Below are 25,278 nucleotides of genomic sequence, written 5' to 3'. Positions count from 1 at the left end.
CCTGCCATAAACAAACTTTACAACAAAAGGAAAAACTGTTTCAGAAAAGAGGAAATCCCAGGATGCAAAAAACTCCCTTACCAGCCTCAGTAAGAAGCTGAGATCCCTCATAAAACCCTCCAAAACTAGTTACGAAAATAAAATTGCCAAAGATTCCAAAGACAACCGCAAGGCTTTCTATACCTATGTCAAGAATCTGAATGGCAATGCTCAGATCTACTCTGAGCTACAACAGAATGGTATTAAATATACTGATCCCAAGGATATTGCCAATATCCTGGCAGATCACTTCACTGCCAACTTCACCCCCCTAAACGGCCCATCTGAATACCGGAAGATTGCCAAATTCCAGTAATAACGGCCACACAGGTAAAAATCGCACTTTCCAAAGCTAAGAATACAGCATCCATGGGACCAGATGACATCCCGGGCTGTGTACTACATGAACTACAAAACGAACTGGCACCTCACCTAAGTGTCACATTTAATCATAGCCTCACCTCAGGCTTTGTGCCCACTGACTGGTGCACAGCTACAGTTATCCCACTTCACAAGGGGGGAATCCACCTTGGATCCCGGGAACTACCGCCCCATCAGTCTGGCGAGCCTGATCTGCAAGGCCATGGAACGTATTATATGGAACTTATAAACAAAGACATTGGCAACCTTCAGACATTGGACCCCACCCAGATGTTTATCGTGTTATCCTGCTGCAGTCATCACACTTGGGTTATCCTGTCGTAAGGCGGTCCCGCAGTCGGCCGGAATTCCAAAGTCTTGGTCCGACGTCAGTTGCTGTCGCCTCATCCCTGACGTCAGTGCTCCAGGGGTATATATATTGCAACCGACGCCATTTTCTTCAGTCTTTCTTGCCGCGTGGTGCCCGAAGCAGAAATAGTTCGCAAGTGCCGGTCGGCCGACTCCTGAGATTGTCGAATTCGAATTTCAGACCAAAGTCTTCTATAAAGCTAAGTACCCCATGGGGAAACTTTTCTTGCCTCAGACCGATGTCAGAAAAAGTTAACAATTGCATTTCTTGTGGGAAGCAAATACCTCATAAGGATTTTCATTCTTACTGCATACCTTGCCTAGGCCCTGATCACGACGTCACTTCTTGTCAGTTTTGTGCTAGGTTTAATAAGCGTACTATTAAAAGACGATTTGATTTTGCACGACACTATTTTGGTAGAAAATTTAACTATAACATGCCGTCGGAGCTACCGACTACCAGCGTGCACAAAAAACGCAGGGATAAGGACCGACAGCCCAGGCCTAAGCCAGATTCCGAGGCCTCGGTTGATCCGGTCTCCGGTTCTCCAGTTCTCAGTGAGGCTCCGATGCAGCCCCTGACTACCGCAGATCTGGAACCCGAGACCGCTACGGATATTTTGACGGATTGTACTAGGCCGACGCAGCCTTTTACTTCAGGCCTTTCCGACAATTTACCTTCTAAAGACGTCGGTGCTACTGAAACGCCATCAGTTTCAGACCGAAGACTCTCACAGTTAAAACGTTTTCTAAGTCGAAGACTCCTTCTAAATCTAAAAGACTGCACTTCAGTCTCCTGTTCAAGGCCCTATGCCTAAGAAACAGATGCTCAAAATGGCTGAAGATTTGATTTCTCTTATCAGGGGTTCACAGCCCCCTCCTGACAAAAGGCCTAGACAAGAGGAAGATTCTGCTTCCTCTGAGCAACTGTCTATTTCTTCGGATTCCTCTGAGGACCAAGACTATTCCTTCTCTCCTTATGAAGATTCTGATACTGAGCAGGTGGGCAAACATACCTTACAATGTGGGTTTGATTCTTTTGAGGCCTCCTGCAGAGCAGCTGTCACTGGATTGGTTATACGTAGGCATGCTTCGTTAAAGGAACAAAGTCTGCCTGATCATGTTAAAGCAAAACTACTAGATGCTCCCTTACAGCAGGATGTTCTTTTTGGAGTTAAAGCAGAAGAAGTTTTAAAGAAAATGGAAGATAAGGCGAAATCAATGCAGACAGTCAAAGATTTCCTACAAGTACAACCCCCTCGCTTCAGCAGAAACTGGCCAACAAAAAATTGGTCCTTTCCAGCCACTGACAGACCTCAGAGGGGTAAATACAGGCGCCCAAGGGGCAGAGGTCAACCACAAGCCCAGTATAAACCTCGCCAATGGGGCACTACAACACAGAAGGGAGGAGAAGACAGGTCTCAACCCACCAGAAGGCAAACTCAATGACTTGCACCTCAGCTGGCCAAGCAATACTCTTTTGACACCCCCATTGGGAGGAAAGCTCGCACTTTTTGCAGACAACTGGCACATGGTCACAAAGGACAAATGGGTCCTAGACATAATTTTACAAGGATACAGATTCCATTTTCACACCTTGCCAATGAAAAGAGGAATGCCAAACCTGCCACAAAATCAGTGGGCAGAGGCACAAAAGCAAATTACAGCTCTCATGGACATGAGAGCCATTCAACTGGTTCCGACTCAGGAGCAAGGCCAAGGATTTTACTCAAGGCTCTTTCTAGTACCCAGAAAGGACAATGCCTGGAGACCAATTATGGACCTTTCAATTCTAAACACTTACTTACAAGTTCCCAAATTCAAGATGCTAACACTACAGCAGCTACTTCCCATGTTGGGCAAGGAAGCATGGCTAGTAACGTTGGACCTCAAGGAGGCATACCTGCATGTCCCTATCAGACAAAGTTGCAGAAGATACCTCCGTTTCATTGCAGGTTCAACCCATTATCAATTCTCTGCACTGCCCTTTGGCTTATCTACTGCGCCCAGAGTTTTCACAAAATGCCTGGCACCAGTAATTGCATACTGCAGACAAAGAGGAATTCAAATATATCCATACCTGGACGACTGCCTCATCCAAGCAGAAAGCAAAGACATTCTCTTACATCATCTGGCCTTTGTGGAGCATCTACTAAATTGTCTGGGGTACACAGTAAACGAAAAGAAGTCAAAACTAGTACCCTTACAAAAAATGACATTCCTGGGTGCCAGCTTGGACACAACGGCCCAGAAGGCTTATCTTACACCAGACAAGCAAATACAACTGACTCAATATTTCAAGACAATGGCAACAAAGACCCAATTAACTGCAAGAAAAATTCTGCAGGCTTTGGGCTTCATGGCATCTTGCATACTAATAATACCATTTGCAAAACTGCATATGAGGAAATTACAGTGGTACCTAAAAAGCGTATGGTCTCAACACAGCCACAGCTTGGACACAATGATATCCCTCATTCCCTGCCTTCAACAGGAATTTCTATGGTGGTCACAGGCATGTCACCTCAACAAGGGTCAGCCTTTCACCTTGCCCCCAACCAGGCAAACTATCACAACAGATGCTTCAGACTATGCCTGGGGGGCACACATGGCAGGACAATGCATTCAAGGCCTATGGACTACAGAACAAAGAAAACTGCACATAAATCAAAAAGAGATGCTAGCTGTACAGAAAGCTCTGACAGCCTTCAAGGATCTACTACATCCAGGACAACGTGCAATAAAGACGGACACCACCACAGTAATGTGGTACATAAACAAACAAGGGGGCACACATTCCTACCCTCTTTGCAGGCAAGCAATGATCTTATGGAACACAGCTCTGGCCTACCAAGTCCAGTTACAAGCTCAATTCCTGCCAGGACAGAAAAACACATTGGTAGACGACCTAAGCAGAAACATCAAAGATCCCCACGAGTGGAAACTAGACCCACAAATATTTACAATGATAACTCAAAAATGGGGCCTTCCAAATATAGACCTGTTTGCCAGTCCTCAAAACTACCAACTGACAAAATTTTGTACAAGGACATTCCACCATCAAGCTTGGAAAGTGGACACTCTCTCCTTCAGTTGGAAAAACCTGACAGCATATGCCTTTCCTCCATTACCTCTCCTCACAAAGGTTCTTTTGGAGGTCAAAAAGGAGAAACCACGACTGATTCTCATAGCCCCAGACTGGCCACGCCAGCACTGGTACCCGCTATTGAAGAATATGGCTCACAGCCCACCATGGATATTGCCTCAAATACCCCATTTGCTCACGCAACAAAACAAACAGATTCTACACAGCCAGCTCAAAACTTTAAATCTGACTGCATGGCAAATCTATTAAACATCCAACCAGCTCCTCTTTCACAAGCAGTTCTGGATGTTATTCTGGAAGCCAGGAGGTCAAGCAACAGGAAGGCTTACTCGGACAAATGGAAAAGGTTTTTTGCCTGGAACCAAGCTAAAGGCCAAGACACAACTCAGACTCACATGCCTCATATTCTGCAGTATTTAGCTGAGATGTTGCACAAAGGACTTTCCTTTTCCTCAATTAAAATACATGCTTCAGCTATTTCAGCTCACTACGACACAAATCCTCCTTTATTTTCAAATCCTCTTCTAAGGCAGTTCCTCAGAGGGGCAAAAAACATTAGACCACCTAGAAGAGCTCCTACACCAACATGGGACCTCAACTTTGTTCTGGAAAAACTAACGTTACCTCCCTTTGAACCAGCTTTCTCTGCAGACCTTCAGTTCCTATCTTGGAAGACTGCCCTGCTCCTGGCAATAACTTCAGCTAGGAGAGTCTCAGAACTACAGGCACTAATGGCAGTGGAACCTTTCCTCATTTTTCATCAAGACAGAGTTTCTCTACGAACTAATCCTTCCTTTATGCCTAAGGTGGTTTCCAGTGTAGCTTTAAATCAAACCATCCACCTACCCACTTTCTTCCCCAATCCACAGAACAAAGGTGAGAGACTCCTGCATTCCTTGGACATTCACAGGCAGCTTCGTTACTACTTGGATAAAACTAAGGCTTTCAGAAAAACTGACCAGCTCTTTGTATCCTATGCTACAGCTTCTCAAGGGAGGGCTATATCCAAGCAAACCATTTCTAAATGGATAGGTCATTGCATACGGTTTTGTTATACCCATCATGGGAAACCAGTTCCTCCTACCATTAGATCCCACTCTACCAGGGCAACAGCCTTTCTCAGGGGGGTTCCTACCAAGGAAATTTTAGAAGCTGCAACTTGGAGTTCTGTACACACCTTCACCAAACACTATCACTTGCCTCTTTACTCTAAGTCCAGGGCGGGCTTCGCCACTGCAGTTCTGCAGGGCCTTATTGCCTCCACTAACCCTCTATGATACCTCCCCCCTACCTTAGCTTTGGGACTCAACCCAAGTGTGATGACTGCAGCAGTGTAACACGATGAACATAGTACAGTTTTGTACCTACCATAAATGTAGATGTTTGAGTGTTCACCCTGCTACAGTCCAGGTTACCCTCCCTCCATCCCCTCTGATCTACTGACTAAATCTCTGCTATGCCTTACTGATGTATTTGCTTATAGCTGAAGGGATTTTGTGTTTGTGCAGTGTTCACACCATTTGGTACTAATTCTGATCATCCTTTTGGGGGCACCTGACATCTGGGTCAAGAAAAACTGAAGAAAATGGCGTCGGTTGCAATATATATACCCCTGGACACTGACGTCAGGGATGAGGCGACAGCAACCGACGTCGGACCAAGAATTTGGAATTCCGGCTGACTGCGGGACCGCCTGACGACAGGATAACCCAAGTGTGATGACTGCAGCAGGGTGAACACTCGAACGTCTACATTTATGGTAGGTACAAAACTGTACTTTTGGGTTTGTGAAGGGCTGATCTTGTCTCCTGAACCTGATTGACTTCTTCAAATCAGTCTCCAGAGCCGTGGGCGAGGATAAGGCAGTCCACACAGTCTATCTGGACCTCGCTAAGGCCTTTGACACCATCCACCACTCTGGAATCACAGATAGACTTACTAAGCTGGGCATTGACCCCTACATCACTCGATGGGTTGCCAACTGGCTTACTGACACAAATCCAGCTCCAGACAAGTGGAGTACCTCAGGGTTCAGTCCTGAGACTGCTCTTGTTTGGCATCTACTTCTCTGAAGTACAGGCCATTACTAAGGGACTCTGGCTAACAAAGTTCGCCAATAACTGCAAACTGGGAGCCATTATTGAATCCCAAAATGATGTGGATACTCTGCAAAAGGGCCTTACATAAACAGAGTCTTGGTGCCAGAGTCATGGGCTCAAGCTCAGTGCCAAGAAATGTATAGTTATCCCCTTTGTACCCATGAATTACCACATAGGTAGTAGTACACTAAACACCGAAAGTGTGATAAGAGACTTAGGGACACAGATGGACAGTGGTCTCACCTTCGATAACCACATTGCTGCAACAGTCAGGAAATCTTTCTATGTGGCACACCTCATCACTAAGGCTTGGCTTTTCATCCAGAAAAAAGGAGGTCATTGTCCTGCTGTACTCATTCCTCATTAGACCCATTATAGAATACAATGCCCCATCTGATATGTACCTCGCAAGACATCTGCAACAACTAGAAAGGCTGCAGAAATACCTCACTAAAAGAATCACAGGCCTGAAGCAGATGCCCTATGTTGACTGCCTTAAACTACAGCTATACTCTGTCACATATCGTCTACTCAGAGGCGATCTCTGATTAACATACAAGGCCATGTCAAACCCAGAGCTGTTGGATATGCCCCACATAAAGAAATCCCAATCCCTCAGATCCACACGCTCCAGGGATCTAAACCTTGTCATCACAATAAACAAAACATGCTGGAGGGATAAGTTCCTGACCCAGAGACTCCCCAAACTCTGGAATAGACTGCCCATACATGTCAAGCAGAGCGCCTCTTTGGCCCTCTTCAAAAGGAACCTTGACGATTGGATGGGAGAAAGGAAATTCACCCCGGGGATCACGTCAGTGGCCATGCTAGACAGGAGTCCAGGGAAGTAAATAGTGTGGGAAGAAATAGCCAGGGAATTGTTATGACTAGGCTTGTATAGGCCCTAGGGCTGATAGCCTAGTATTAACCTATGAACCTAAACCTGCACAAAACCACAATGGTCCATATTTATCAATTTTGGCATCGCCTTTGCCTTTCTTTAAGCTATTCTAAACATAAGCACTTTATAATCTTGGTTTAGGATTGAAATCAGCCTGTATGAAGCTGGATCTGATGAGTCTTTACCCTCTATGTATTATAGTCACCAACTCTTTCTTCCAGGATGTTGGTACTTCTCCTCCTCTTAGAATACTGTTAAATAAAACCTTCCAGATCTTTGTAATTTTTCCCTCCTAGTTTCCTAACTTCCACAGGAATACCATCTATTCATGTGGATTTTCCTGTGGATTGGTTATACATCACCATTGTTATCTGATCTCTTCCTATCCTAACTGTTGGTAATTGAGCCTTATTTACCTCTAACCTTGGCATATTTAATTCTTCCATAAACATTTCCTTTTGTACCTTTTCTTGATCTCCATATTTCTCTGCTTTATACAGACTTTCATAAATTTCTGAAATATTTCTAGTACCTCTACAGTATCTCTTGTTATATTCCTTGTTATAGGCTCCCTAAGCTTGGTGACACCCCTTTCTACTTTTTGTTGCCTAAGTCATTGTGCTAAAAGGTTTTGTGTTCTGACATTATTATCAAAATGCAGTTGTTTACAGCAATTTTTTTGAACTCATGCATATTATCAAGGTAATCCTTTATTTTCTGATCAGCGTTCTATCAAGGTAATCCTTTATTTTCTGCTTAGCATTCTGCAATGACTCCTCCTCTTGTTATGTGAGATTCCACCTATTCTTTAACATCTGTCAGTACCTCTGAATAATTCTTGTTACATATCTCAATTTCTTTTATTTCCATCCTATTTTTAAAATCCACTTAAATTTTATCCCACTCCCTAACTATATTTTCAGGAGAAATTTCTGTCTTCTCTAACTCTAGAATTATTTCCACTATGCATTCCTTAAATTCCTCTCCCTTTTCAACAGGTAGGTGGGAAAGCACCAATGTCTTTTTTTTTATTTCATTACCCTGCATTTTTATTTTAGTTATTGCTGGTGTTTGATTTGACCTAGTTATTGGATGCGTATCTAAACATTCAATTAGATGGATGTGTTCTCATGAAATACAAGTTCTGCCTAGCCTAGCCAGTGTTTGTACCTTTGGGAATAATATGCAAATTCACTACAGACTCCTACTACTGAATTGGCATCTTTCATGCCAAATATTTTCATACATTTTTTCAAGAATCTACTCTCCCTTGTTACATTTCCCCTTTTCGGCCCCCAAGACATATCTTCACTGCTACAAATTAAACTCCAGCCCCTACTTATAAGTAATGATCCTTGCTGAAAACTGATTTTCTTACGCTCCATTATAGCAGTTTTATATGGAATATAAATACATGCCAGTATAATCCTCCTCCCGTGCCAGTAGTCCCTTAGTACTACAAATTCCCATTATTATCTTTTTTTATCCTTTTCTATCACTATTGGAGCTCCTCTTGCAATTAATACAAGTACTCATCTTTTTCTTTGGCACAGATATTCTGCTGAAGAACCATCCTGAAAACCTTTATTTATAAATTCACATGTTCAGTTCTTTCCAAATGTGTTTCCTATAGCATAGCTATTTGCATTCTACATTTTTTAATACAGTTCACTGTCTTTCATTTTTATATATATATATGAGATCATTAACATTTGAAGATAATATAGAAAGCATCATTACACTGAGTGGAGTGGATGAGAGGTGTTGACTCCAACTCTTAGCTGAGATATATAAGTATCCTGTTTTTTTTTTCGATTATTTATACAGTTTATTGTTCCTAGCAATTTATATATAGCACTTTTATTGTAATCTGCACGGGTAACTGATTTGTTTGCAGTTAAAGCATTCTGTATCTTTACAAATCTTTATCTGTTTAAAAACTTTCATTTTGTGGCTTTCTCTAGTGCTTTGTAGGCTAATAGCTTTAGTGTCCCCAGCCACCCTCCCTGTTGGTGTCTTGTGTTATACTTGGTGGCTTTGCAGTTGCCCGCCCCTACTGTAAATCTGATCTGGGACACTCCTCCCAGTCTAGTGTCATTAGCTCATTCTACCTAATACAGAGAGAACATTTGATAAGGCCTTCTGTTTCTCCTTTTTCCCTTTCAAAAAAAAAAAAATTTTGCCTGAATTTCCTTATGTTCTGACTGTGTTTCTCAAACATTTTGGAAATAGAGTATATTTTAGAGCATTTATTATAACTGTAATTGCCTTAATATAGTTCAGAGTAATGGTGAGTGTGGAAGAGAGGTGAAGAAGAGAGTACAGGCAGGATGGAGTGGGTGGAGAAGAGTGTCAGGAGTAATTTGTGACAGACGAGTACCAGTAAGAGTGAAAGGGAGGGTCTACAAGAGGGTAATGAGACCAGCTATGTTATACGGTTTGGAGACAGTGGCATTGACAAAAAGGCTGGAGTCGGAGCCTGACGTGGCAGAGTTGAAGATGTTAAGATTTGCACTGGGTGTGACGAGGATGGACAGGATTAGGAATAAGTGTATTAGAGGGTCAGCCCAGGTTGGAAGGTTTGGAGACAAAGTCAGAGAGGCAAGATTACGTTGGTTTGGACATGTGCTGAGGAGGGATGCAGAGTATATTGGGAAAAAGATGCTAAGGATGAAGCTGCCAGGTAACAGGAAAAGAGGAAGGCCTAAGATCAGGTTTATGGATGTGGTGAGAGAGGATATGCAGGTGGTTGGTGTGACAGAGCAAGATGCAGAGGACAGGAGGAAATGGAAACAGTTGATCTGCTGTGACGACCCCTAACGGGAGCAGCCGAAAGAAGAAGAAGATTGCTACAACTCAAGTGTTCTAGGTTGCACTGCATCTGAAGGGTTTGTGTGTTTTAGCTGCTTTTCTGTATATATAGACTTCTCTGTATATGTAGACTAGCTACTTATTCTGCTGTATTACTGCCACTTAAATTGTTTTTCAGTTGTGCACTTGCCTTGCATCATTTAAAAAGTTTTAAATTGCTAATTTTGTAGAGTTTTAATTGCATTTACTGTTTAGGACTACACACTCAAGTGTGTTAGACTTTTCTGTGTTTATTTACTGTATTATTGCATTGTTTAGCCTGTTTCAACAAAATAAAAAAAAAAATATATATATATATATATATATATACACTATCTTGTTTGCTCGTTTCCCACCTTTTCTAGCCAGTCCATATCCCAGGCCTTGCTTGTCTCAGGACTTTATTTTCTGTGCTCAGAGCTATCCAGACCTTGCTGTGGCAGAGGGAAGTCCTACTGCCTACCAGTGGGACTGGTGAGCATTGTACTGCCTATCTAACCCTAGAGGAGTGGTTTCCAGCTCTGAAATTGTAATTTTATTAGCCTTTTTGGGCTGATTTCTATCCCTTTCAACTTTCTGGCTTAAAAACGCGTGTGTTTGCACATTTTTCACATCGCGCAGCACTACGAGGTTACAGTTAAACTATTCCAGGTGCCAGAAATTCTGCTCTTCAAATTTTCTCTTAAAACTAGCTGGTTTCTCAATAGTAGCACTAAAATCTAAACCCCTGTGACTAGCACTTGCTCTAGAACCTGCTGTAAAGCACTAGGAAGCCTGAAACTGATACAAGCACTCAGCTCTCCTTGTCAATAAGGAGAAATTAATCATAGGCACTAAACAGCCTACAATTGCAAAGTACCTTGCAAAGGTAAGGGAAAACAGCTCTTAAACCTTACAAAAAAGCACCTAAACAGGCATGTCCAAGGGTCAGCTTCCGGTGGTTTCTCCTGTCCACCTGGTGAATCTGGGCATACTGGGGCAATGTGGCAACTGCCTCATGTACACAGACAATCCTCTCCTCTTACCACCCAACACGACAACCTGCGAGAGATGCACTCACATTGCCAAACTGGAAGCAAAGCTCTCTCAGGTCAAGACTGTGCTAGACAGTCAAGAGGAGAAGGCTAACACCTGCATTACACCTCTAGCAACTCATAGCCCTTCAAAACCCACACCATCAACTCCCACACATAGCAACACTAAACCCACATATGCGGAGACCCTTAACATTAACCTGCCCAAGCAACAAGGACCTCTGAAGCCGAAACGCAAACAAACACCAGTCACAACCAAAGTGACACATAGCTCACAACACCAGTGTGCCACCCAACAACAGCCCCTAAGGCAAGACAATGTACCCAACACTTTAGTCATAGGTGACTCTATAGTCAGGCACACTGATGTCCCACTCACCAGGCTGAACAAGGAAAAAATTATAGTCGACTGCCAGTCGGGTGCCAGGATCCGCCACATAATGCATGCACTCAAGTCACGCCACAACAAGTACAAATACGACTCTGTCATTGTCCATGCTGGAGTAAATGACTTGAGACGTACCTCCCTGGACTACATGAAGAGAGACATGGAAGAGCTCTGGGATCCTGTGACCCAGGCAGGTATGACCCTAGCCCTGAATAGCATCCTGCCTTTGCCCAGAATGGTACCACAGTATAGGGACAAAATGATTGACTTCAGCAAGTGGCTAAGCTTCTGGTGTCATTCAAAGGAGATCCAGTATTTATCTGCCTGGGAAGACATGATCGACAAACCACGATGCTTTGCCAGAGATGGTCTGCACCTGTCACCCCTGGGATTCAGGTTACTGGCTAAAGCTCTTGCCACCCCTATAGTGCCTTTTTTAGGCAAGGTTCAAAGGACAAAACCACCACTGTAACAGATACAAGCATGCAAAATCTGAAGGTAATGCTACTCAATGCTAGAAGTCTAAACCTCAAAATGCACTCTCTCAAGGCACTCCTAAAAATGGAGAACATTGATATCTGTGCAATGACTGAGACCTGGTTCAAGGCTCCAGGGAGCACCCCCGCAATACCAGGCTACAATTCTTACCACACTTTTCAGCCACAAAACCAAGACCAAAACACTAAAGGTGGAGGAGTGTCCATATTCACCAAGGATATTCACACCTCCAGGCTAGTTGCCCAACACAATGCATCTGAAATTCTCCAGGTGCGACTAACACTAGGTAAGACTGCAATCCAAATTGTAGCTTCTGGACCTTGCCAAGGCCTTCGACACCATACCCTACTCTGGAATCATAGATAAACTTACTAAGCTGGGCATAAATCCCTACATCACTCGATGGGTTGCCAACTGGCTTACTGACAGAACCTAGACTGTAAAAGTAGCTGACTCCAAATCCAGCTCCAGACAAGTGACAAGTGGAGTACCTCAGGGTTCAATCCTGGGACCACTCTTGTTTGGCATCTACTTCTCTGAAGTACAGGCCAACACTAAGGGACTCTGGCTAACAAAGTTTGCAGATGACTGCAAACTGGGAGCCATTATTGAATCCCAAACTGAAGTGGATATTCTACAAAAGGGCCTTACAGAAACAGATGCCTGGTGCCAGAGCCATGGGCTCAAGCTTAATGCCAAGAAATGTATAGTCATCCCCTCTGGAAAAAAACATGTACCCATGAACTACCACATAGGTTGCAGGACACTAAACATCGAAAGTGTGATGAGAGACTTAGGGACACAAGTGGACAGTGGTCTCACTTTCGATAATCACATCACCACAACAGTCAGAAAATCTTTCTACATGGCACACCTCATCACTAAGGGCTTTTCATACAGAAAAAAGGAGGTTATTGTCCCACTATACTCATCCCTCATTAGACCCATTATAGAGTATAATGCCCCATTTGGTATGTACCTCACAAGACATCTGCAACAGCTGGAAAGGCCACAGAAATACCTCACTAAAAGAATCACAGGCCTAAAGCAGATGCCATATGCTGACCGTCTAAAAAAAACTCCAGCTATACTCTGTGGCATATCGTCTACTCAGAGGTGATTTCTGCTTAACATACAAGGCCATGTCAAACCCTGAGCTGTTGGACATGCTCCACTTAAAGAAATCCTAATCCCTCAGAGCCACACGCTCCAGGGATCTAAACCTTATCATCACAATTGAACAAAACATGCTGGAGGGATAGGTTCCTGACCCAGAGACTCCCCATACTCTGGAATAGACTGCCCATACATGTCAAGCAAAGCACCTCATTGGCCCTCTTCAAAAGGAACCTTGATGATTGGATGGGAGATAGGAAATTTACCCCGGGGATCATATCAGTCGCCCTGCTAGACAGGGGCACAGAGAAGTAAATATTGTGGGAAAAAATTTCCAGGGAATTGTTATGGCTAGGCTTGCATAGGCCTTAGGGTCGATAGCCTAGTACCAACCTATGAACCTATGTATTACAAAGTTGTTGTTCCCACTTTTATTTTGTGTTGAGTATCTAGTTCCAGCTTTTGTGTTACATGCACACGCTGTTTGGCAGGTTGACCTTTTATATATTTTTTTCTTTTCATATTCATTTGAACCTATATCACATCTTACAAAACTTTGTTTTATTGAAAGCCCTCAAGGGAAAAAAAAAAAAAAAAAAAAAGATTCATCTCAATACACCCCCTAAAACCTATTAATGCTAACACACGCAACTATGTACATCTTCAAATATTGAAGTTTTACCCTCCTAATAGGAACAATTGTCCTAAACTGACAGCCACAGTCTCAGACTTTGGTTAACCTAAAAGGAAGGTCATCCATGCTAAGTTGCATAGTACAGCCTGTGCATCTGGTTTACTGGCTGTCTCTTCTGAGTTTCTGTTTTCACACTGGGACAGCTGAAATTAAGCTATCACTCAATGTGTAGCCATCTTGAAAGTCTGCCTGAATGTACTCTCTTTTCCTCACTATCACAATCCTTCTGTGGGGCAGAGAGCAGTGTTCATAATCTTGGCCTATCATTACACTGGAGTTTGATTTCCATGAGTCTGTCACTAATTCTGATAACATGCCTCACTGTCTTCTGAAGCCTCTCCCTCACCACAAGTCTCGTACCATTTCTAACTTGTCCTCCTTAGTAGAGTCTGGATAACAAGCTAAGTAGCCTTGCTGCACTATCTTTCCATCTTGTCTCCTGGATACATAGTATGTCCAGGGTCCTCCTTCCCATCTTGTCATCCACTTCCAAGCCTTGTCCTATCATTGGACCTACACTGGGTATGGCATTTCCTTGTTTGTCTTTGTCAGGTTGATTTGCTCAACAGAGCTATCCCAGGTCACCAAATCTGGGCAGCTGGATGCTGGCCTGCAGTAGCTTATTGACCCAGGGGTGCTGGGCTTTATGGCAAGCACACACTGGCCAATAGGGGCCCATACACTTCTCCCATTGTTTGCATGTGTTGCTGGCGTAAATCCGACTTGGACAGGTCCTCAACCTGCTTATCATTGTCAAATATGCATGCCCATTTTGGCGACATTAGTCACCTAGAGCTGTAGTTTTACACTGAGTGGCTAGTCCTGCCACAGCACACAGTCTGTGATTTGTGTTCTACTATCTTGGGGATACTGCGCACAACAGTAGATGCCCAAAGCGGTTGGCCTATACAACTCCCCCCCCCCTTTAAAGGGAGCCATATAGAATCTATGCTGTTGCCCACAGCTCCATTCTTAATTGCGTTTGTCATGGAAACACTCAACATTTGAGGTGGGAGAAACCTAAACACAGAGAGGGAACAATCACGCTCCAAACAGACATTGGTCAGAGATCAGGATCAAACCTTGTGCATGGGAGGCAAACGCATTAACCATTATGCCAACTGTTCTCCTTTGATATCCAAATCAACTCCATAACCCATTAAAACCAGTAACAGTTAAGAACTATTCCAAGACAAATTACATGTTTATTAAGTGATGATTCGTCAAAATTCAATGCCCCTTCAAACCGTGAGAACACACTGGTCTATGTTGAATTGCTGTCAAACTCTGTACAACCATGTCAATGACTGCAAAGAGGCTGCTGTACCTACCAGAAGTAAGAGCTAGTCCCAGAAATAAACCGCTCTAGTGGCGTCCCAAATTAAACAGGATATACAACAAAAGGATAACTATTATGGCAAAAAAAACAGGAAGGGTAATTCCCATAAAGATAAAAACTTTCTCATCAAAATAAATAGGAAAGTAAGAGGGCTAATTTAGGTCAAGCGAAGCCAACTTTGAGATTAAGATATCCTCCTAGGTAAAAGATAACCATAAGGCCTTCTACAGCTATGTCAGAAAGTTCAAGAGAAGTCAAGAGGAATGTGCTGAACTGATGGTCAGTGGTGCCACATTCACTGAGCCTGGTGAAATAGTGAACCTGCTGGCAGACAAATACAGTTCCAACTTTACCCCCCTTCACCCCATCATACCACCAATAATACCCAGAAACATAACACTTCCAACTGTAACGTGGAAGCATATACTGGCTGCACTCACTAAAGTGAAGAAAACAGCTTCAGTGGGCCCCAATAGCATTCTAAGATGCCTCAGGAGTAGCCTAAAATACAACTTCTCAGGACTCATGGAGTCCTTGTTTAACTATAGTCTTAAAATAGGCTTTCAGCCATGTGAATGGAGGACTGTGACAGCCATCTCCCTTCTTAAGGGGAGGACCTTCAACAGATCCTGGAAACTACAGACCCATTAGTCTGACTTATCTTATTTGCAAAGCCATGGTAAGAATTATCATGGAAATTAAGAACATGGGAGACCTCCAGACCCTGGATACATCCCCAGTTTGGCTTTGCAAAGGAAGGTCATGCTTACTGAATCTGACGGACTTCTTTGAAAAGGTCACAAAGGCAATGGAAGAGGGAGAAATGGTGCATACTACCTACTCAGCTCTGACTAAGGCATTTTATACAATACCTCACTTGGGCATTATCAACAAACTTGCAGAACTAGGTATAAACCCCTTTGTAACATGCTGTATAGCTATCTGGCTCGGTGATAGGACCTAGGAAGTTAGAATCATAGAGGCCAGTTACACAAAGAGGCAGGTTACAAGTGGAGTCCTCCAGGGCTCTGCACTAGGCACACTTTTTTCTGGCATCTACTTCTTAGATGTCAAAGTCAATGTTAAAGGCCGCTGGCTAACCAAGTTCACAGATGATTGCAAACTGGCCACAGTTACTGAATTACCTACAAAAGACGAACACCCTTCAGGAAGGTATAATATAGACAAAGCTTAGTGCCAAAGCCATGGCTTAAAACTCAGTACCACAAAATGCGTTATAGTACCTTTTGGGAAGTCTGCCACCTTGGGTAACTATATTTCATCAATAAAACATTCTTAAAAGTTGATTCACTACTCAGGGATCTGGGAACTCATGTAGGTAGCAACCTAGCCTTCAACCAACATGTGTCCAAGGTAGTAAGAAAATCCTTCTATGTTGCTCAACTTATAAACAAGGGCATGGCATCTAGGTCCAGAGAGGTCATCCTACCTTTTTACTCTGCCCTCATCAGGCCCATCATAGAGTATAATGCCCCCTTTGGTATATACCTAACAAGACACATGCACAACTGGAACATCCACAAAGGCTCCTTACAAAAAGAATACAGGGAGTAAACACAATGTCCTATGATGACTGATTCAAAGCCCTGTCTTTTCATTCGGTATCCTACAGACGTCTGAGGGGTTATTTTTGCCCGGCATACAAGACATGCCTGGACCTGGTTTTGATGAATCTTTTGGACATCTGCAAAACAAACAGCATCAGGGCTACTAGATTAAAATACCTAAATTTTGATTATCATGTAAATAGTACATGGTGGAGATACTTGTATGTTTCTCAGAATTCCCATTGTTTGGACCAGGCTATGCATCAATGTGAAGCATCCCTATTTAAGCACAACTTGAACCAATGGATGTATAATCAGAAATTCATCCCTGGGCTGGCTCCTAAGTCTGTAATGGACAGAGGCAGTCAGTAGAACACCCATATAAATCAAATTTGTAGGGTCAAATGGCTAGGCTTTTAAGTGTCCTAATGGTCATTAGCCTGGTATACACCTATGAAGTAACATAAAATCTTTTATTCTAAGAACATTCCAAATTTATAAGATTGATATTTAAAATCTGTTCCTATTTTTGGGTCTTTGTCCCACCATTCTTTTTAGCTTTGTCTAGATTTCTTGTGCTGAGAGGTTGAGAAGTTTGCGTTATCTTATTCTCTATATAAAAGCCTTGTAAGTTTTTTGCACTGATTGGTTAGACCTGACTAAATTTAAGTTAAATAACAAAGGAGTGAGTGGTCCTCTCACAACTTAACTCACCCATAGTATACCAGAAGTCTCATATGCTGGCCTAGTTTTGGTGCATGCCATCAGAGCTCAAAATAGCAAAAGTACTGTTATTAAACAGTGATAAAACAATGAGCAGCACAGATCAAGTGAAATTCTGCTACCTTTGGAACTCACTGTAATTGATCACACACAATAAAGGAAGAGACTTATTCCAAACCACTGAAATAAGTAATGCAATTAAAAATAATTAATACTGAAACTAATTAATGCTTTAATAGCTTATTTTTCAAAGGAAGTTAGCTCAAGTCTTATTTGTGTGATTTGACTGACATTAGACAAAAAATGAAACATATAATTTGTAGCATTCAGTCACTGTTAATCTAAAGAAGTCTTCTGGAAACAAAGATATGTTTCTGCAATCAGATTTACTTACTAACAGGATACAGCAGCATCTGGAGAATCTCAAAGTGAATCTAAACTACAGCGTACTTTTATGCTCAAAATACAGGACTCATCAACACAGTATGAATGTTAAGTATTTATTTCATGTCCAATGAATATAAATTCACCATCAGTGATTAATGCAAGCAATTTCTTTAAACCATGGGCTTATCCTCAGACAAACTCAGAGAAACAACTCGGTGGAACAGGTAGGAGTTATGAGAAAAAAAAAAACAATAAAATATTAAGCAAGAAGTGTCCTTTTTGATTTTAGTGCTGTCACTCAGTATGTCTCAGCATGTAATTAGCCCATAGAAAAAATTCCATTTCATTCACTGTGTGTTCATCATACTGTAGGCTCATGACAATTGTACCTCTATACCCAGGAATGCTTTAGGCTTGTGAAAATGATATCATTATATCTCAACTTGTTATGAGCTCATGAAAATTATGTCATGATAATTATAAAAAAATGCAGCTGAAAGCCAAGTCTCTCTTCCCAACCTAAAAACAGATTGTGAGCTGTTTGCTTCTTTGGACATAGAAAGTGTGTAACTTGCTGATGTTTACTCAAATGGTTGCTAATGTCTTTTTCATTGTCAGGAATGAATATGCAACATTTGTACCTCAGCAACCCACATGTCCCCCCCCCTTTTCAGCACAGGTTGAAATGTGAAAACTACTGTCTTTATGGCTGTTTAGTCTCTACTTTCATTTATTCTATATGTCTTCCAACTCGGCTGTCTTTTTAGCTGGATGAGCATTTTCCATCAACTCCATCCATTTGAATTTAACTAGCAACATTTTATTTGTATTCCCCATCAAAAGGATTTGAAAACTGATAACATATTACTGAAATTGTGTAGAAAATCTAAATATAAAATTTGTTTCACAAAATGTAATCCTTTGTTTCCCTTTTAACTTCAGAAAAATAACTTTTTCTTGTGAAATCCACATAAATGCATATGTAAAAAATAATCTGTATGTTATTAGAATATACTAGTTTACCTGTGGTAATACATTACTTTATCTGAGAATATTGCTAATTCCTGTTTGTTACCACACTCTAGATGAATGAAGGGGTCTATACATTCATCACAGAATTTACAAATGTTGAATTTCTTTGTGAAACCAAAGTATCTGAAGCTTCATAGAAAAACCTTCAAACAGTGGATCCAACCCAATTTGATTTCATCAAGGACAGATCATGCCAACTTGAAATACGGTTCTTGTTTGAATTTCACTATATGCTACAAAATATATATTTTTTTCAGATTAATAATTGTTGGTTAGCCATGAATCCAACCTAGAGTCATCTAATTAGCATAAGCTTAATTCTTTATTTTGTCATTACTGCAAAACATAAAAAACTTTGTCCTCTTTGCCTTAGCCATCTAACAGCTTATTGTTTACTTGCTCTAATCTTATCTTTAGCCAAAAATAATCTAACGTCCTTATTACCCTCTGTTTTCCCCAGATACTGTCAATTTGTGTAATGAAAAACTCAGTTTTAGCTGGAATCTGGAATACTTTTCTTGCAGCACATCTGCCCTGGATTTCAGTGCTGAGTAATTTTTGAAAAGTGGAAAAATGTCCCCTGGCCTTCTTTGAAAATGGTATGGGGACTATTAGCACTTGGTGAACCAGGCTGCTCAGCTAAGAGATTTCAAAGTTGTAGTTCCAAAACAGTTACCTAAAACCTAAATGATACAATAAAGATTTTTGTGAGAAGGTTGTTTATATAAAACCAATGTGGATCCAGGATAGCTTTCATTATTCATAGTCAATGTTAATTACTTTTGCAACTAAGGTAATACTAAGGTAACAAATTACAACTGATAACCCTTCCATGTAGCTTTGTTAGGTACCCTATGTGCATATCAGTTAGAATGTCTTACAAAATCTCAATGTACAGATATGCATCCCATAAATTTATTAATTCCCTTTCCTGATTCAGAAAATGTAGTATGTAAGAATCATACCTTTTTATAAAAAAAAAAATCGGAATACTCTCACTTTTGCCTTCAGTAAGCATCCCATAAATGTCAAAAAAATGTCCATTTTGCAACCATATATGGTCTTTAGATGCACACACATTTTCTCCTTTTCACTGCATTTCACAAAACAAACAAAACATTTTGGTGTACTATTTAATAATTATGAATACCTATTCTTCATAGTACTGCAAATGCATGATATAAATCTTATTACTGCTAATATTGTACATGTATGGTGTCTATAAGCCTAAGAAATCTTATCTTGATTTAGTCTAATTCTTTGTTATATAAGCCTAATAATTAACGTTTTATAATATTGCAGTTAAATCATGGGTTCACAAGCCATGAAAGACAGGTTATGGTATAGTCGCACATTTACAATTCTTTCATGAATCATTAGCATTAAGATGCACTGCAAAATACTTGTATCAAGTTGTAAACTTCATGTCGCTTAAAATAATCTTCCCTCACAGTGCAACATTCAATAGTTTCATGTCTGTGAGTATATCAGTGAATGAGAGTAGGAATGTGTGACATCGCAAGTCTATACTAATGCGCATAGAATTATGATTTCCTGTAAAATGCCTTTTAAAACTATGTAGAGGTTCTTCAGTTTATTACTCTGAAATGCATAACTTCAATGTATCATGCAGATATGCACAAGTTAGAATAGAAATCACTTTTCACATCATATAACCACAGAATCTAAAATAAATGATTGAATGTTATGTGAACGCTGTCTCACAGTTGTGAAATATTACCCTTTTTAACAAAGCTCTTAACTATATTTTAATTAGTTCAAGACAGTATCAACTATATTTTAATTAGTTCAAGACAGTATCTAGTTGACAACATACTAAAATACCTTACATGTAAAGTCGGCATTATTTTTTTCATAACAGTAATATTTAATATTGTCTGTTATTCCCCCCTAATTTTCTTTTGTATTAAAGAAAAATAACATGCATGCGAAAAAATAAATTAGAATGTCCCAACTTCCATGTTGTCTTGTCTTGAACAATGCTGCAAAAATGTGGAACCTGTAATAAAATTTAAAAAAGCATAGCAAGATAACCCATACTTGAGTCTGAAACTGGAAAACCCCAAAATCAGCATTTTGCAGAAAGTTACTCCTGCTCTGTCTTATCAGAAGATAAATGAATGTAGAAAACATTTGGTGGTGCTCATTACTGATAGTGTAGAACTCGTGTCAGCTGTATAATATCAATTGCACAGTACACATGCTTCTTAAGCCATTAAATTGTACCAACTGTGTGCATTTAACTCAAAACATTGTGGAGTGCTTATCAACTCCCTGGTGACTGTAAAAAAAAAAAATTCTCTTGTACATCACCTATGAAAAGCTTGGTTTATTAGTCATCTGGAAATAAAACAGTTTCTCTTCATTTCATTTATGATTTATGTAGATTACCTACACAGTACTAATTCGGTAAACAGTTTTCCAAGAAAATAAAGCCAAGTGATATACTTTTTAAAAATGCTAGATTTGATTTTACTCAATTCAGTCATGTGCTCTCTATTCAGAACATGTTGTTAAACTCCATCCATTTCCCCTATCTAGATTTTAGCAGCATATAGATAAGAGTGCACTCACATTTATCACTTCTTCAAGACTTTGGCCATGTATATGTTGATAAAAATATCACATGTGACACTTCTGTTGCTGCTGTTTAGTAAATTAGATAATCACTGCAGAAACACTAATAACCCTGACATGCAGTGTGTCGGATTAAGTACTGAAATTTGTAGGAATCAACTTATTTTCACCCTAGATTCATCTTGATAAATCCTGTCATGAAGTGCAAGAGAAAAATTACTTGGAGATTCCTGGTTAAATCTATATATTCAACAGACTTTCGAGTGCATTTCTTTCTTTTAGAAGTTCTTGCCATGCTGTTTGGCAGATATGCATTGAAATAATTGATCTATGCTTGTTATTAATGTTTCCTAAGCCAGAAGGACATTAAAATTAAGATCAGAAAAATCCCCCTTTTAAACTTTTGAGCTAACATCTGCAATATATTCCACTGCAAATACACAATTATAAAAACAAATTAAGCTTAGAGTCTGTACTTTCTAAAAGGGTGATGAACACTAAGTGACACTTTTTTTCCAGTCTCTTTTTCCTGTGAAAAATACTCCTTTATAAACAAAGGCCAGCTGCTCCAAGTCACCATCTGATATGACTCCATCATCCTTTCCAATTACAGGGAAAACCTTGAGTGTCCCATTCACTGACTCGGTGGGTATGGATGTCACCTAGATATGGGGCTCCATCTTAGTTTATCCTTGCTGCAACAAAATCTCCCTCTTCATCTGGCCATGCTGTCCTCTGAGCCTTTATCTAAGTTATGCTGTCCTGTGGTTCCTGTAATCATACTAGGTCCTGTGATCGTATTATGACTTACCCAATGTTAATAAGGAAATTAGTCTTTTGGAAACAAAGGCATGTTGCAACAAGCATATTTATTCACAAACAGGATGCAGTAATATCTTGAGAATCACCAAAGAAAGTGAGTCTAAACTGCAGCAAGCTTATGAATATTTGTATACTGAAAAAATACAGTAATTGGCAAAGATATCTTTCAGGCCATGTGGGTGTTTTAGAATACTCCCCAAAAATTCACTTTACTTTTTTGTGTTTTCTTTTAACATGACCAGCTGTTTCAATTTCTCCATCTATGATGAATATAAATTGTCATATATATTCAATTGATGCAGATTTTCCATCTATGATAAATATAAACTAAGCTATTTCTTTCATATCCAGTTAATATAAATTCCACATCTATGGTGAATGCAAGCTATTTATTTAAATCGGTTGTAGAGTGAAGTACATCACTCATGTTCCAAGTCTTCAACTACCCTGCAAACTTTATTTCCTAACTGCAAGTTTTCTTTCCTTGCAGAGCAGTGTAGTATCATATGACCAACACTTCATGAGAATGTGCCTGGTTAGCAGAAAATAGCCAGGATTTCCTATCTTTACTGATACAGAAGTATAAGCAGCATGTCTGACCATAATTGTGTCCAAGAAATGCATTTTAATTACTGTCTGAAAAATGCCGTCTAACAGTTATCGGATATCCCAATTCCCAGGTATTTATTAATGCTGATTGATATACAGTGTGTTTATTTACTGTATATGTATTAAATCTCAAAGATCAGCAATTGGTAATGCACAGCTGACTTAAGGAAGTACTTTTCACTAGTCTGTCAACCAGGGGAACAGATGGGTGCCTCAGTAGTTACTCCTTTTTCAAGGAATCATTATTATTATTATTTGTATTATTATTATTATTATTATTATTATTATTATTATTATTACAATGTAGATAGATGCAGGATAGCTTTCCTGTTCTTTTTTATTTATTTTTTTTTTATTTGGATGTGTGATGTTCTCCTTCTGTCCTCAGATGATTAACCAGGTTTATGGCAAAATTAAGAAGACTGTAGCTACGATTTTAAGAACATGTAAACTGAAAGTGCAAATATGGGAAGGGCATACCAAATTTGATATTGCAGTAGAGTGATCTCAGAGTTGGTGTAAAAGTAGTAAGAAATACAGCCTCCCCCACCCCTACTGCAAAAGCACATTACTGGCATTGCAGCCGTTTAGAGATTCACTGTATTTCTATGGCAATTGTACTTTAGTTTCCATAGTTGCAAGACTCACATTTATATATCTCATATCCCTGACAGGGAGCAATGTAAACATTTCCTGAACTCCACAGTACAAAGCATCCTAGCCTCATTCAGGTTACAAACAGTCAGCATTACTGAGGATGCTACCCTGTGTTCTTCTCATCTAAGGTTCTGAGACTGTACCTCAGTATCCTTCTGCACTGCTTTGAACCCTTTCCCAGACATGCTATTCAACCCTATGTGGATAATTACACCATACTTTCTGTCTTACAGAACTGCTGCCTCACTCCTAGGGTTCTTCCCCCTCCTATCACATCACTAGGCAGCTATGTTGCTTCTTTGTCTTTTCCCTCTTCTACCCATACTATCTAAGAAGATCCTTCCAAGTGAATGTATTTCTTTCTCCTTTGGACTTCTGTGCTACCCTCCTGTGGAGTCTCATAATGTTTCTTGTTTATCACCTTCCTCTTTAGAGTTACTAGTCTACAGAAACACAAATTAAGAATTGTAGAGAGTTACAGCTAGAGGGATATGCATTTAATTCCACCATCATTAGCTTTATGGATCTTGTTGATACTAAGGAGCAGGTTCTAGATGTTACCTCTCTAAGGTCAAAAACCACAGGATGGATGGGTCCTGATGATATTCCAGAATGCTCCAAATTATCCTGAAACATGACCTATCAGTTTAACCATAGCCTTCAGACAAGCTTTTTTCCATGTGAATGGAGAACTGCAATGGTCATCCCCATGCCTCCCAACTGCACAGATTTATGCAGAATGTCAAGATTTGTGTTCCATATTTTTGGTCTGTTTCTCATACAATTGTGGTTTTGTGGCAAATCACTGGCAAATCATGGAGGACTAAAGTCAGAAGATAATGTCAGACATTTGAGTTATAGACTTCATACCCTTCAGAAAATTCACAATAATACAAAACACATTCTATCAACTTTCAAAGTGTAAGAGCAATATTTAAAAAGTGTCCCTATCTTTGTTCCCCCATTGTTTATGGCTTTGTCCAGATTTCTTGCTCTCAGATGTTGCGAGGTGTGGTCATCCCTCTGCCGAAGGGTAGGTCATCAGTGGATCCTGGGAACTATAGACTCAATAAGTCTGGCTAGTGTCCGATGTAAAGCTATGTAAAGAATTATCATGGAAATGCTTAATAAGGACATAAAAAAAACTTCAAACAGTGGATCCAGCCCTTTTTGTTTTCATCAAGGACAGATCATGCCTACTGAACCTGGTGGACTTCTTTGAGAGGGTCACCAAGGAAATGGATGAGGGTAAAGTGGCACATACTACCTACTTTGAACTGGCTAAGGCATTTGATACAATATCCCACTCGAGCATTGTGCACAAACTCATAGATATAGGCATTAACCCCTCTGGTAGTTGGCTGGCTCTTAGGACCCAGGAAGCAAGGATGGGAGACCACCTCCACAAGCAAGCCATTCACTAGTGGAGTCCCTCAGGGATCTGCACTAGGTTCACTCCTTTTTGGCATCTACTTCTTGGAATTCAAGGCCAATGTCAAGGCCTTCTAGCTGATAGAGTTTGCAGATGAATGCAAACTAGGAGCAAACATAGAATCCCCCCAAGGCACTAACATCCGACAAGAAGGAATAACATAGACAAATGTCTGATGCCAAAGTCATGGCTTAAAACTCAGTGCCAAGAAAAGCATACTAGTACTCAGTAGGAATTCAGCCTCCCTAGGAAATTACCTCCTCAATAACAAACCACCAATGGTAGAACTAGTAGTCAGGGATTTAGATTCATATGTAGATAGTAACCTGGCTTTTGACCAACATGTGTCTAAGGTAGTAAGGAAGTCACTCTGTGTTGCTCAACTTGTAAGGAAAGGCAGGTCCAAGGAAATGATCATTTCACTGTATTCAGCTGTCATCAGGCCCATCACTGAGTACAGCACATACAAAATGAAAATTAGACTGGGGTGGAAATTACACTAACACAGCCCTTCTAGTTGGTTTGTACCTGACCAGGCACATGCAACAACTGGAATGCAGATATAGGTTCCTCACAAAAAGAATACATGGTGTAATCAGCATGTCCTAAGCAGACTACCTCAAAGCCCAGTCTCTGTATTGTGTTTCCTACAGACTG

This window comes from Protopterus annectens, chromosome 9.part0 (assembly GCF_019279795.1).
Source record: "Protopterus annectens isolate FY-2018-M chromosome 9.part0, PAN1.0, whole genome shotgun sequence".
NCBI lineage: Eukaryota > Metazoa > Chordata > Ceratodontiformes > Protopteridae > Protopterus > Protopterus annectens.
This window is presented reverse-complemented; position numbering follows the sequence as displayed.